Source organism: Podarcis pityusensis (genome assembly GCF_964106645.2).
Source record: "Podarcis pityusensis genome assembly, chromosome: 12".
Taxonomy (NCBI): domain Eukaryota; kingdom Metazoa; phylum Chordata; class Lepidosauria; order Squamata; family Lacertidae; genus Podarcis; species Podarcis pityusensis.
This window is the reverse complement of record NC_138037.1, coordinates 27,043,412-27,055,544: the sequence shown is the minus strand read 5'-3', so window position 1 is coordinate 27,055,544 and position 12,133 is coordinate 27,043,412. Positions and strand designations below refer to the sequence as shown.

The 12,133-nt window shown below is 41.9% G+C and overlaps 1 long non-coding RNA gene across 3 annotated transcripts in view; it reads left to right on the top strand.

Moving 5' to 3' along the window:
- The first annotated feature begins 6,514 nt into the window (after nucleotides 1–6,514).
- LOC308459755 overlaps nucleotides 6,515–12,133 on the top strand; it is a 239,035-nt gene continuing 233,416 nt past the window's right edge. For 2 of the 3 annotated variants that reach the window (XR_013978306.1, XR_013978307.1), the window contains exons 1-2: nucleotides 6,516–6,742; nucleotides 7,706–7,798. This is a non-coding gene — a long non-coding RNA (uncharacterized lncRNA). Of the gene's footprint in view, nucleotides 6,743–7,705; nucleotides 7,799–12,133 lie in introns of all 3 variants that reach the window. The other variant, XR_013978305.1, reaches the window with a different exon arrangement.

Here is a 12,133-nt window from a genome sequence, read left to right as displayed (position 1 = left end):
TCAGTATTGGCAAACAAACTTTTAACTGACAACAGAAAGCAAGGGGGGCATCATTCTGCCTCCAGCCCTTTCAGCATCTTTAAAAGATCTCATACTGGCCTTTTAATAATAAATCCTGACCATATCGGGATCTCCTTCACAGTGATATGTAGCTTCCTGCAAACACTTTATCACAAAATAATTTGCCCTAAAAATTCAAGAAAAATTGTGCTGTTGAAATATGCAGCTTGGCAAAAATTTAATTTATCCGCACTAAATTAAATGCAGAATGTCAGAACACTGGAGCGATCAAAGATTCCCTTGCCCTCCAAAGCAAGCTTATTTTCAGGTTTAACAGTTCTCTGGAACTTTTTAATTTAAAGCTGATATGATTGATACTAGAAGCTAAGGATTTACACAATAAAATATCACATATACTATTGCAGCTCCTTTATTTTATCCACAATGCAATGTATTGTGGAAACAAATCCCCTTCTCCATGCATAAGCCCCAGTCAGAAATGAAAAGTGCAGTCAGGTATGAATATTAATAAATATTTACTGGCAGCCAGGTCATAAGAGTGCTAAGTACAGGAAATAGCAACCAGATTTATCGCAGTTATAGTGGGGTGTCTGGTAGCATATAGCCAGGCTGGGGGTGAGGTTGGGGCTGTGTGGATGTACCAGCAAATGTGTCAGATTGCTTGGCGACACTCCTGTTGATGAACCCATGTGGCACTAACCTTGCTGTTGCCTTGCCATATCCCAGGCCCATCCAAGTATTGGTGGCACCAGTGTCAGGGGGACAGCTCCAGCAAACCACACAGCATATGATTCATGCCCCACTGTTCTAGCACAAGTACTCCAACAGAAAGAGAGTGTGTGTGCTGATGTTCAGTTTCTACCCCTGTGCCCCACAGGACCAGCCCAAGGCATTTTGGTAGTTCCTTCTACAGTCCATGTAGAAAAGCCAGCCAGACGGCTGTTGAATTTTACTTCAAAACTGGTAATGGGACAGCATCTTACATAGTTCCTGAGGGCAGCGGGCTAGCTTAGGTGGTCATGTGGCATGAACTGTACACATCCCCTATCTCGCCACATTTGCCGCCTGAGGCAGCTGCCTCATTCAGCTTAATAGTAGGGCCAACTCTGGATGTTTCTGCTGCTTTGAGAGGTGTGTGTGTGTGTGTGTGTGTGTGTGTGTGAGAGAGAGAGAGAGAGAGAGAGAGAGAGAGAGAGAGAGAGAGGTGGCTGCAGAAATATACTTGCCCACTGTGGAAACAAGGGGCTTTCATTTTCCCTAGGGCAGAACACATCCTGCAGCAGATAACCTTTCACATGCTCACCCCCTTTATCACATATTCTGGTGCAGTTTCTAAAGGCTCCAACTGCAGCAGAAATGGTATGTATGTGTATAGAGAACTAATGTTCAGTCTCTGCCCCAGTGCTCTAAATGTTCCTGCTATCATTGTTTAAATTAGAGCCTCCTCTCTCTGGTTTTGTACCACTAGAGGGCCCTTATGTATCTGTGTTAGCTCAGATCATCTACCTCAGTGGTGTCCAAACTTTTTTCAAAGAGGGCCAGATTTGATGAAGTGAGCATGCGTGAGGGCTGGCCAAAGTTGTTGAGCTTTTTTTTAGGAGCCCCCCCCCCCCCGTTAAGAAAAAGGGTCTTAGAAGGGCTGCACGTGACTCACCCAGGGATCATCCGGATGAAGGCATTGGCCCGTACCTATGTGTGGTGGCCAGGCATAGATGCGTATATAGAGGGCTGGGTGAAACGTTGCGAGCCCTACCAGGTCTCCCTGCCAGATCCACCCAAGGCACCAGTACAATCCTGGGAGTCCACACAGTCCCCATGGCCCTGGTTGCACGTGGATTTCGAGGGGCCTTTTCAGGGCCAACACTTCCTAATAGTGGTTGACTCTAAGTCCAAGTGGCTTGAGATGGTGCCAACCTCAACCGTGTCCACTAGAGCGACTATAAACACACTCAGGGAGCTATTCGAGACACACGGCTTGACAGACAGGCGCAGGCCGGAGGCCTGGGCAGGCTGGGTCATCCTCTTATATACAGTGGTACCTCAGGTTAAGAACTTAATTCGTTCTGGGGGTCTGTTCTTAATCTGAAACTGTTCTTAACCTGAAGCACCACTTTAGCTAATGGGGCCTCCTGCCGCTGCACGATTTCTGTTCTCATCCTGAAGCAAAGTTCTTAACCCGAGGTACTATTTCTGGGTTAGCGGAGTCTGAAACCTGAAGCATATGTGTTATGTATTGTAACCTGAAGCGTGTGTAACCCGCTGTACCTGCTGGGATTGACAAGGCATCTCACAACTCTCACCTGAATCTCATAGCTCTCCTGTAGCTGCCAAACCAATTAACCAGCTAGAAGGATTACTGTTATAGCACCAGTTTTCCTATAACTTGATATTGCTGGATAGTTTTGATGAACTGCAAAAGCATTTTTAGTTTGCTTTCTGTTGCCACCCTAGAACTTTTCTTTATTAGTGCCACTTTGTTTTGTATTGGGTTTAACACTTTTTATGTTACAAGGCACGTTCTAACCAATCATATAAGCATTGGTAAACAAACGTTCTAATGGCAAGTAAGCGCATGCACTTTCAACTTCCCAGCACCACCAGTAGCACATCCACCTTGTCTGCCTCCCTAGTGAAGCCTTGTAGTCGGACTTATTTGGATTTGGTGGGCAGGCACTCGGGGGCCGCAAGAGATTGCTTTTTCAAAATTGCCTGGGGGGCCTGTTTGAAACCAGCCCGGGGGCCGCAAGTGGCCCCCAGGCCGGACTTTGGACATGCTTGATTTATGCAATTTCTTTCGTGGGAACGATATGTGTGAAGGAAATAATCTTGCGTGTAACGAAGCCTTGAGACACCTGTGATTTGAGGGCTGATACAGATTTAGGGAGAAAGCATATGTATGGTCACGACACGCTGCTTCTTTGATGTTGGGAGTATCCAAACACACTTGCTGCAGTGGTGATCCTATTAGGACTTTCCCATTGTACCTTTTCTGAAAGTTTGACTCACGTCAAAGCCTATGCCAGGAAGTGAACTAGAAGCAGAACTGGAGGGAGAGCCATAGTTCAGAACTTTATGATGGAAAAGCATGAGGAAAAGCTGTATCCTAGATACACATACTGTACTCTGGTTTAAGTCCCACTGAACCCAGTGGGATGTGTCTCTGAATAAACAGCATATAATGGTGCTGTGATATTATTCTAAATCTGGGGTGGATAACCTGCGGCTCTCCAGATGTTGCTGGACTCCAACTCCCATTTCCCCCCAGCCAGAATGGCCAATGATCAGGAATGATAGGAGCAGCAACATTGGGACGGCCACAGGTCTCCCTGCCCCACCCCGTTTTAAATTCTCATTCCTTTCATTTTGTCTATGGCACTGTGAGCATCACAGCTGTGTTGTAATTGGACAGTAAATAACTTGCCTTGAAATATCACTTCCATTTAAAGGCATTACCAGAATTCATAGATTACTAAAGAGAGTCTTACAAGGGTGTGTGTGTGTGTGTGTGAGAGAGAGAGAGAGAGAGAGGGAGAGAGAGAGAGAGAGAGAGAGAGAGAGAGAGAGATGGTGTCATTGTTGAAATGTTAAAGACCCTACCAGGAATCATACTCAGAATAAAAGACAAAGAATGGTTTGTAGTTGAACTCGATGACCTGACCTGAATCCCCAAGTCCCTTTGCTCATGGTACTTTGACTTATTGTGTATTTTTCAACCCTCTTGTTCCTTCATAGTTGTGAGCGATTCATTTGATTCTCAGAGTAATAATAATAATAATAATAATAATAATAATAATTTTTATTTATACCCCGCCCTCCCCAGCCAAGGCCGGGCTCAGAGCGGCTTACAAGCAATAATAAAAACAAGATGAATGATTACAACTTAAAAACAAAAATAAAATACAACATTAAAATAATGGAACATTAAAATATTAAAATGTAGCCTCATCGCAGGAGGAGAAGGAAAAGAAAAAAGAGAGGGAGGGAGGGAATCAAATTGGCTCCAAGCCAAAGGCCAGGCGGAACAACTCTGTCTTACAGGCCCTGCGGAAAGAAATCAGATCCTGCAGGGCCCTGGTCTCATGAGGCAGAGCGTTCCACCAGGCCGGAGCCAGAGTTGAAAAGGCCCTGGCTCTGGTTGAAGCCAATCTAACTTCCTTAGGGCAGAGTAACAGTTTATTTGCAGATCTTTCCAGCTTACGTGTTCCATTAATAATTTAAATGTGCTGATTCCGTGAATTACTGCTTCTCCGAACATCTTGGCTGGTATTCAACTAATGCTATAACTTTGAGGGCACTGTAGGGCAAACTTTGAAGATAAAATTGATTGTCATTTTTGTGTCAAGAAGCATTGAAACGAAACAATAATCCAATGTTCGGAGATGCAATAAACATGTCTTTCCATAGCTTATATGTTTGGTGCTAGCTGTAAAATTAAATAATTGCCTTCCCTGAAAGTTCAGTCCAAAGAAACGGTCCTAGGAACATTGAAAACATGAACATTATCATATGCTCTTCCCCTCTAAGCATTTTTTTCATCCTTGGGGGAAAGCTATAACTCATTGGTAGAACATCAATTTAGGATGCAGACAGATTCCCCTCACTTTGGGAGTAAGGATTAACAAACTCTTTGTTCTCCCATTCCACCCTGTGAATCCTACCAGTAAGGAGGCCTAAGGTGGATGCTCCAAGCTTAGACTGCATAGCTTAAGCAAACCATTTTTGTGTTTCTATACAAATAATTTAGAAACATTTACCATTTTGAAACCTAAGTTATACTGCCTGTCTTTTCTTGCAGCAATGTGGAAAAAGCACATGAATCTGTCCTTTGAAGAGCTTGTAAGTAAACCATTTTAAAGTTACCAAATATGCTAAGGGAAGTGTGGAACTTTGGAAGAAACTTAGAAGGGGGTATTGTATTTTAAAGGTCAAACAGCCTATAGTTCCATGCTCTGCTTTGCTGCATATTTTGTAATTTTTAATCTCTGCTGGGGTTTCCTCACCAAAGAACACTTGCTCCAAACCTGAATCTAGGAATCCAGGCTTCTCCTTTTTATTTTAACCACATATCATTTTCCTTTTACCAAATTAAACCAACAGATAGGTTAGAAAAAAGAGAATGAGGCAAAGAAGGAGGGAGAGAAGGCAGCTGTATCAGGCAATGGCATGGTGAAAGGTGTTGCCCCAAAGAAAATAACACCCACCCTGAAGCTGTTTTTTGCCCTGACGGGAACCCCGCCCCCCCCATCAACAGCCTTGTGTCCCATTGAAAACAATAGATTGGGGCTTAGTCATGTCTAGCTGACATGGATTTCTAAAGTAGTTACTTGGGCCTTTGCTAGATTTTCTGGATTGAGGTCATTTATTTCAGCTAGTTTAAAAACCATAACTATGCTTGGCTGTGACCCTGCCCAGGTCTATGAGGGCATAGGGCTTGAAGGGGAAGCAGGCGGTGTCAAGTAGCAAGTCCCGCAAACATTGTAGGGGTCCTTGGGCAACTCCAAGAGGCCCTGCTAAGGCAGGCTGACGAAAGATACAAGTAATTATTTAGGCAGACTAGGCCTGAAGTGTGCAAGGAGCTGACTGGCTGGTTAGGACCCTCACCTTAGATATCACATTTTCCTTTTTCTCTTTGTTCATATTGACTGAGGACTAGATTCTTTTCCATATGACCACCCATTCCAGTTTTCCTTTAATATTTCTTTTCAACTAAAAATTGTGTAATGGCTTTTTTGAGGAATATATACACACATCTTTGTTGATTCCCCCCCCCCCCCCCGTTGAGCAAAACATAAATGAATAGTCTTATTGTGTCTGATGTTATCTGTGTTACATATTGAAGACTGGAAAGGATGACTGGAGAAAAATTCAGGATAACTGGTCAAGAATACAGAAGTATTGTTGGGGAAAATGAATCAGCCAGTGGTTGGCTAGCCTTGTGCTTGCTGTCATAACATATTACAGAAAATAACATATTTAGAATGTAATCCTGCACCATAGTCCCCCAAACTCCCACCTCACCCCAACAGAGCACTTAAAAGGGTTTTTATTTTTCTGCCAGTTGTGGCTATGATGTCCTAGATGCTATATGATTTTTAAGTGCATTTTTACAGACACACCACAGAGCACCCGAATGAAGCTTGCAAACTGGTTTGGGAACTCCTGCTATATACATTCTGTGGGGATTCAGCCCCACTGAATGAATGGGATTTACAGTGGTACCTCGGGTTACATACGCTTCAGGTTACAGACTCCGATAACCCAGAAATAGTACCTCGGGTTAAGAACTTTGCTTCAGGATGAGAACAGAAATCACGCAGCGGCGGCACAGCAGCAGCGGGAGGCCCCATTAGCTAAAGTCGAGCTTCAGGTTAAGAACAGTTTCAGTTTAAGGACAGACCTCCGGAACGAATTAAGTACGTAACCAGAGGTACCACTGTACTTAAATCTAAGCAGACATAACTAAGATTACAATGTTACTAAAAAAAAAATAAAATGTATTTATTGATGGATTCCGTTCCTCCAGTGGGAGAGATGGAAAGCACAGCTTATTCTATCCAGAAGAAGCTCCACCAGGCCTCCTCTCCTTACAACTGTCACCTGGGAGCAGCCATTTTGTCACACTGCATCAGTGGGAGAAATAGAAAGCAGGGTTAATCCTATCTTATTTTTGCTAAAACCCCAGCTCTATCAGGCACCTCTTACTCCTGAATCACACAAGCTGGTCATTATAAGAACAACTGTTTAACAACTGGAGCCTGAGTTTGATTCCACCCCCCTTTCCTCTCTGTCCCTTTTCCATCGTGTCGTGTTTTTTAGATTGTGGGCAGGCTGTTCTGGGAGCCTTTTTAGCTGAAGCCTGGGTTACAAATGCTTTAAATAAACAGTACTTCAATAAATTTAACACAGGGGAAGCAAAGAGGAAGTATAAACTACAGGCCACCTGAAGTTTAAAGCTCTGCAAGTACTGTAGAATAATCCCTAGCTTTATTGAGGACAAACTGGTGGATTCATATGGCTGTTCCCTCATTTGAGGTACAGTGGTACCTCGGGTTACAGACACTTCAGGTTACAGACTCCGCTAACCCAGAAATAGTACCTTGGGTTAAGAACTTTACCTCAGGATGAGAACAGAAATTGCACGCCGGCAGCACAGCGACAGTGGGAGGCCCCATTAGCTAAAGTGGTACCTCAGGTTAAGAGGTTTCAGGTTAAGAACGGACCTCCAGAACGAATTAAGTTCTTAGCCTGAGGTACCACTGTACTGTATTTGATTCCCAATTCCTTCAGATATTTGCATGAAAGTAAACCATGAAATGCTGTTCTGTGTTCAGAAGGCAAGTGGAGTTGGCCAGGGTAAATGCAGAGGAGCTGTAACACTAGTGGCATATATGTACACATCTGGCTGAGTTTCCTTTCATTATTGTCTTCTGGAAACAAATTCAGGGAACAGTTGCAGGCGTAACAAGCTAAACAATCCCTCACACTAGGAACATATGTCTTGCACTCGCAGCTGCCAAGCTATTAGTCATGCAAAATGAAAGGAAATAAAATTTCAGTTGTACTGTAATGGAGTTTCAAGCGATATCTGTGTGGTGGCCATATCATGAGAAGGGGTCATCAGTTTACAAATTAGTCCTCATAACGTAAGAGCTCAATATAACACAATGTATGTTCTTTTCTTCAGACTGCTACAGGCCCATAAAAGTACACGAAGAAACATGGAAGGTCTACAACATTCCTTGTGATAATAATTCAGTATGGCAGGCTTGGAATAAAGGTAAAAACAAAACCAGCCGAGTATTCCCTTACATAATGTTGATATGACTGGAACTATATAATAAACTGTACACAATTTAAAAATATTATCATAATCTTAGACTTTCCTCCCTCTTTTATTTAAGTTTTTGTAGATTCCTGCGGCCAAACACTTGTATCCCCCCCCCCCAATTTTGCACAGGGCTATGGCCAGCTACATGGAGAGAATATAGCAGCATAATCTTGAATTCCCCATAAACATTCCACTGTTTTACTGGCATGACTAGCCTTGATGTGTTTAGTGTTATACTGATGGATTGAACCGCAACATCAGGTAATTGAAACCATTCCCAGCCTATCTGGAAAACTAAATGGCCGTGTTTTCTTCAGCTGAGCTGAACTATGATTCGGTGGGAGTGAATGAGCGTAGCAAACCCCATGTAACTTTATGAGACTTTCGCAAAAGCACTTTTTACAAACTTTACAGAATCTACAGCATGTGATTATGCCATCTCAAAAAAACAATTCCAAATTGAAGGAATCCCCCGCAGGAATACTTTCCGGAGGGGAAGCTGTGTTAAGATTATTGCAAAAGCAACAAAGCGACTTTGTGGGTTTTTTTGTGTTTATAATAGAATTTTTATACAGAATAACATATAACAGTAAAAATCAATGGTGGGTTACTAGATAAAAAGCTGAGTTTGGTCAAATCATAGACAGAGTCAGAAATATGGACATCACTTCAAGTTGAATAACCACTCAAGACTAACTACTTTAAAGACTAACAAATTTATTATGCCGTATGCTTTTGTGGGCTGCTGTCCATGTCATCAGATGCATGAAGTGTTGTCCTGAGTTGCAGATACATGTTTGGGAGAGGGATTGTAAACAATGAGGTCAGAAGGAAAAGAAATACAGAAAGTATAGACCATGAAAATTACAGTATGTTATTAACAGTGGCCACTGAGGACGGGGGGAGTTGTTGATCACATAGACATCCTACCATTTGTAATCCAATCCACGCATGTAGTGTGATTTTTATTTTTAATCTATCATTCTGATTCATTGTTGTTTGCTTGATAGTTTTTGCAGGGCAAAGTATCTAGTGAATCTAGTGTTTCTGTCCAGAAAACCTTATCAGTTGGGAAATCTGAGTGTTTAGAAGTTAGTTAATAGCAAGGAAGAATGGGACCTGTTCCTTAAAGCTACAAATGGCCAGTTCTTCTGTGTCTATGTTCTTGCACGGAAATTGAACATTCTCCTAATCTTCTTGCAATGCAGATGATATAAGGGACAGGTCTTCTCAATTTGCATTGAAAGGGGCTCCACAGGGTGGTCACACAGTACGTATGTGGTATGTAGGTGCTCGCTGCATTAATTACACATGTACCCCCCAACCCCCCCACATGCCCTTCTACTCTAGCACATTTTGAGAGAGAATTCAGAAGAAAGTTATATTTTATGTTGTCTAAGTAAAAATGTGGAACTCATACTCAGTAATCACTCTGGAATTTATAGGAATTATTGTTAAGCCTTTGAAACAGGAAAAATGTTTTATGGAGAACGTATTTTGTTATATCATTTAATTAAAAGATCATAGCTAGCAATAATGCAGTCTATTAAAAAACCTAGTATTATCATAATTACGATTTTTGTGTGCATGTACACGTTAACAAATCTATCAAAATACTATTTTAAATGACGAGGCAAAATTTCAAATATTTATCTGGCTAAATCTAGATTCCAGGTTTAAAATCAGATGAAGATGCAGGGGAAAAAACAGTTTTTCTTCTCATTTCACCCAGAAGGTGGCATCATATCATGACTTTTCTTCCATCGAAAGTGAAGAGGATATATAACAAAATATAGAATCTCTCATGCTGAAATTAATACCAATACAGTAGTTCCATATGCATAATAGCTGATTTTAAAATATATTTCTTAATATATATAATCTTTGAAAGTCTGTGATGGTAGTTAACATGGTTACAAATATTAGTCCTTATCTCCTGTAGTCAAAATAAGGACTGTAAATTTAGCTGCATTTGGACCTAATCGCTATAATCAGGGTGCACAATCTGCACATTCCTCCTTCGCTCCTTCCTTCCTACTTAGTGGCGAAGCTAGTGACTGACTTAGTACAGTGGCACCTTGGTTTGCAACTGTTTTGGATTACAACCACATCAAACCCTGAAGTGTGTGTCCCTTTTTTTGGATTACAACCCATTTTGGGGGGGGATTACAACCCATATTTTTTGGGGAGGCCCCATTGGTGAAAGCACACTTTGGGTTACAACTTGTTTTGGTTTACAACCGGACCTCCGGAACAGATTATGGTTGTAGACCAAGGTATCACTGTATTACAACTGAAGCGGCACTCATGTTTAGGAATCAAAGTATTGCTCCTCCCTTTTTCCCAGCAGAAAAATAAATCATGTGCTCTGGTTCAGATGTAACACAAGCAAGCCAGCCACTCCATGGTTTGTTTCCTGGCTGGGAGGAAGGGAAGAACAAATCAGAAGTGCTTGGGTTGTGTGTACTAGCACAGAGGTTGTGCAATAGCCATTGTTAACAGCCAGTGTTTTGTCTGAATGTGCCCAGTGTCTGTCATAAATACATTGCTTTGAGCTCATTGTTAATTCTGTTGAGTGGATTTTTATTGAACTGCATTCTAAGGCTAAAGGTAAAGGTAAGGGGACCCTTGACCATTAGGTCCAGTCGTGACCGACTCTGGGGTTGCGGCGCTCATCTCGCTTTATTGGCCGAGGGAGCCGGCGTACAGCTTCCGGGTCATCTGGCCAGCATGACTAAGCCGCTTCTGGTGAACCAGAGCAACGCATGGAAACACCGTTTACCTTTCCGCCGGAGCGGTACCTACTTGCACTTTGATGTGCTTTCGAACTGCTAGGTTGGCAGGAGCAGGGACCGAGCAACGGGAGCTCACCCCGTCGTGGGGATTCGAACTGCCGACCTTCTGATTGGCAAGTCCTAGGCTCTGTGGTTTAACCCACTGCGCCACCCGCGTCCCATTCTACAGCTACACATTGCTTAATAAGCCACATTCACAGATTTCTCATTCTCTGAACATGACATGCAAATGCCAGCTTGAGCTACAAACAGTGCCGTGTTAACTTATGTAGGTTAAAATTTATTGATATGACAATTAGAATATTTATTTATTTATTTATTTATTTATTTATTTTGTATACTCCATAGATCTCAGGGCAGTTCACAAATACAAGATAAAAAACACAAAATACATAATAAAAACAAGAACGAAAACCAACAAATAACCCCTGCTTCACCCAACAACACATTTAAAAGTTTCTAAACAATGTTTTTATTGCAGTAGTATTGCAAATGTCCCTTAGTGTATATCTGTATGGCAGCTTCCTACAATATGCTAGAATCACTAGTAGTTAAAAGAGAAATGGGTCTCCCTGCCTGGATAGGACTATAATATTTTAAGTAAGTAAGTAAGTAAGTAAGTAATCGATCATTGCACTTCTATTTAGAGCAGACAAAATAAAGTACTTCTTCACACTGCATATAATTAAGCTATGGAGTTTTCCCCCACTACATGTGTAGTAATGGCCCAAAAGAGGATGAGGCAAATTCAGGGAGAACAAGACTATCAGTGGCTACCCACCATGATGGCTAAGTTCCACCTCTGTTGTCAGAAGCAATATGCCTCTTAATGCCAGTAGTTAGGGAATCACAAGTGAGAAGAATGCTGTAGGCATCTAGTTGGCCATTATGAGAAAAGGATGTTGAACTAGATGGGTCTTTGACCTGATCCTGCAGCGCTCTATTTACATCTTTAGAAGCATATTTTTACTAGATGGTATCAAATGTGGACATACACAAAAGTTGATTAAGAAAATTACTTATTGTCTCTCTGTGCGCATGCATTGGTATAAACAGAGGTTTACAGCCTAATTTTGAACAGCTCACACAAACACCATATTGTCAATTAGGATTCAATGGCTTGCACAATTGAGAAATTTTTCTATTACCTGGAGCATATGAAAGGAGGATGCACATAAGAATGGGGCTTTTCTCTAGCCCTCTAAACCACAGTTTGGAGGATAAATAATTTGAAATGTGGCTGCAGCCCTATTTCCTATGATGTGGGCCTCCATATCCACACGTTCATTCTAATTACAAGCTGCATAAAAGGTCAGTGAACTAGATGAAAACACTATTGAACTAATACTGAACTATTTCCCACCATACCACCAGTTTTTTTCTGAAGATTGTTTCCATGACTGGCAGTATATGGAGACAGAAGCTGGTTACCAGAAGTGTCAGGCTATAAATTTATTGACTTGGTATTTTGCTTCACTGAGCACAGAGG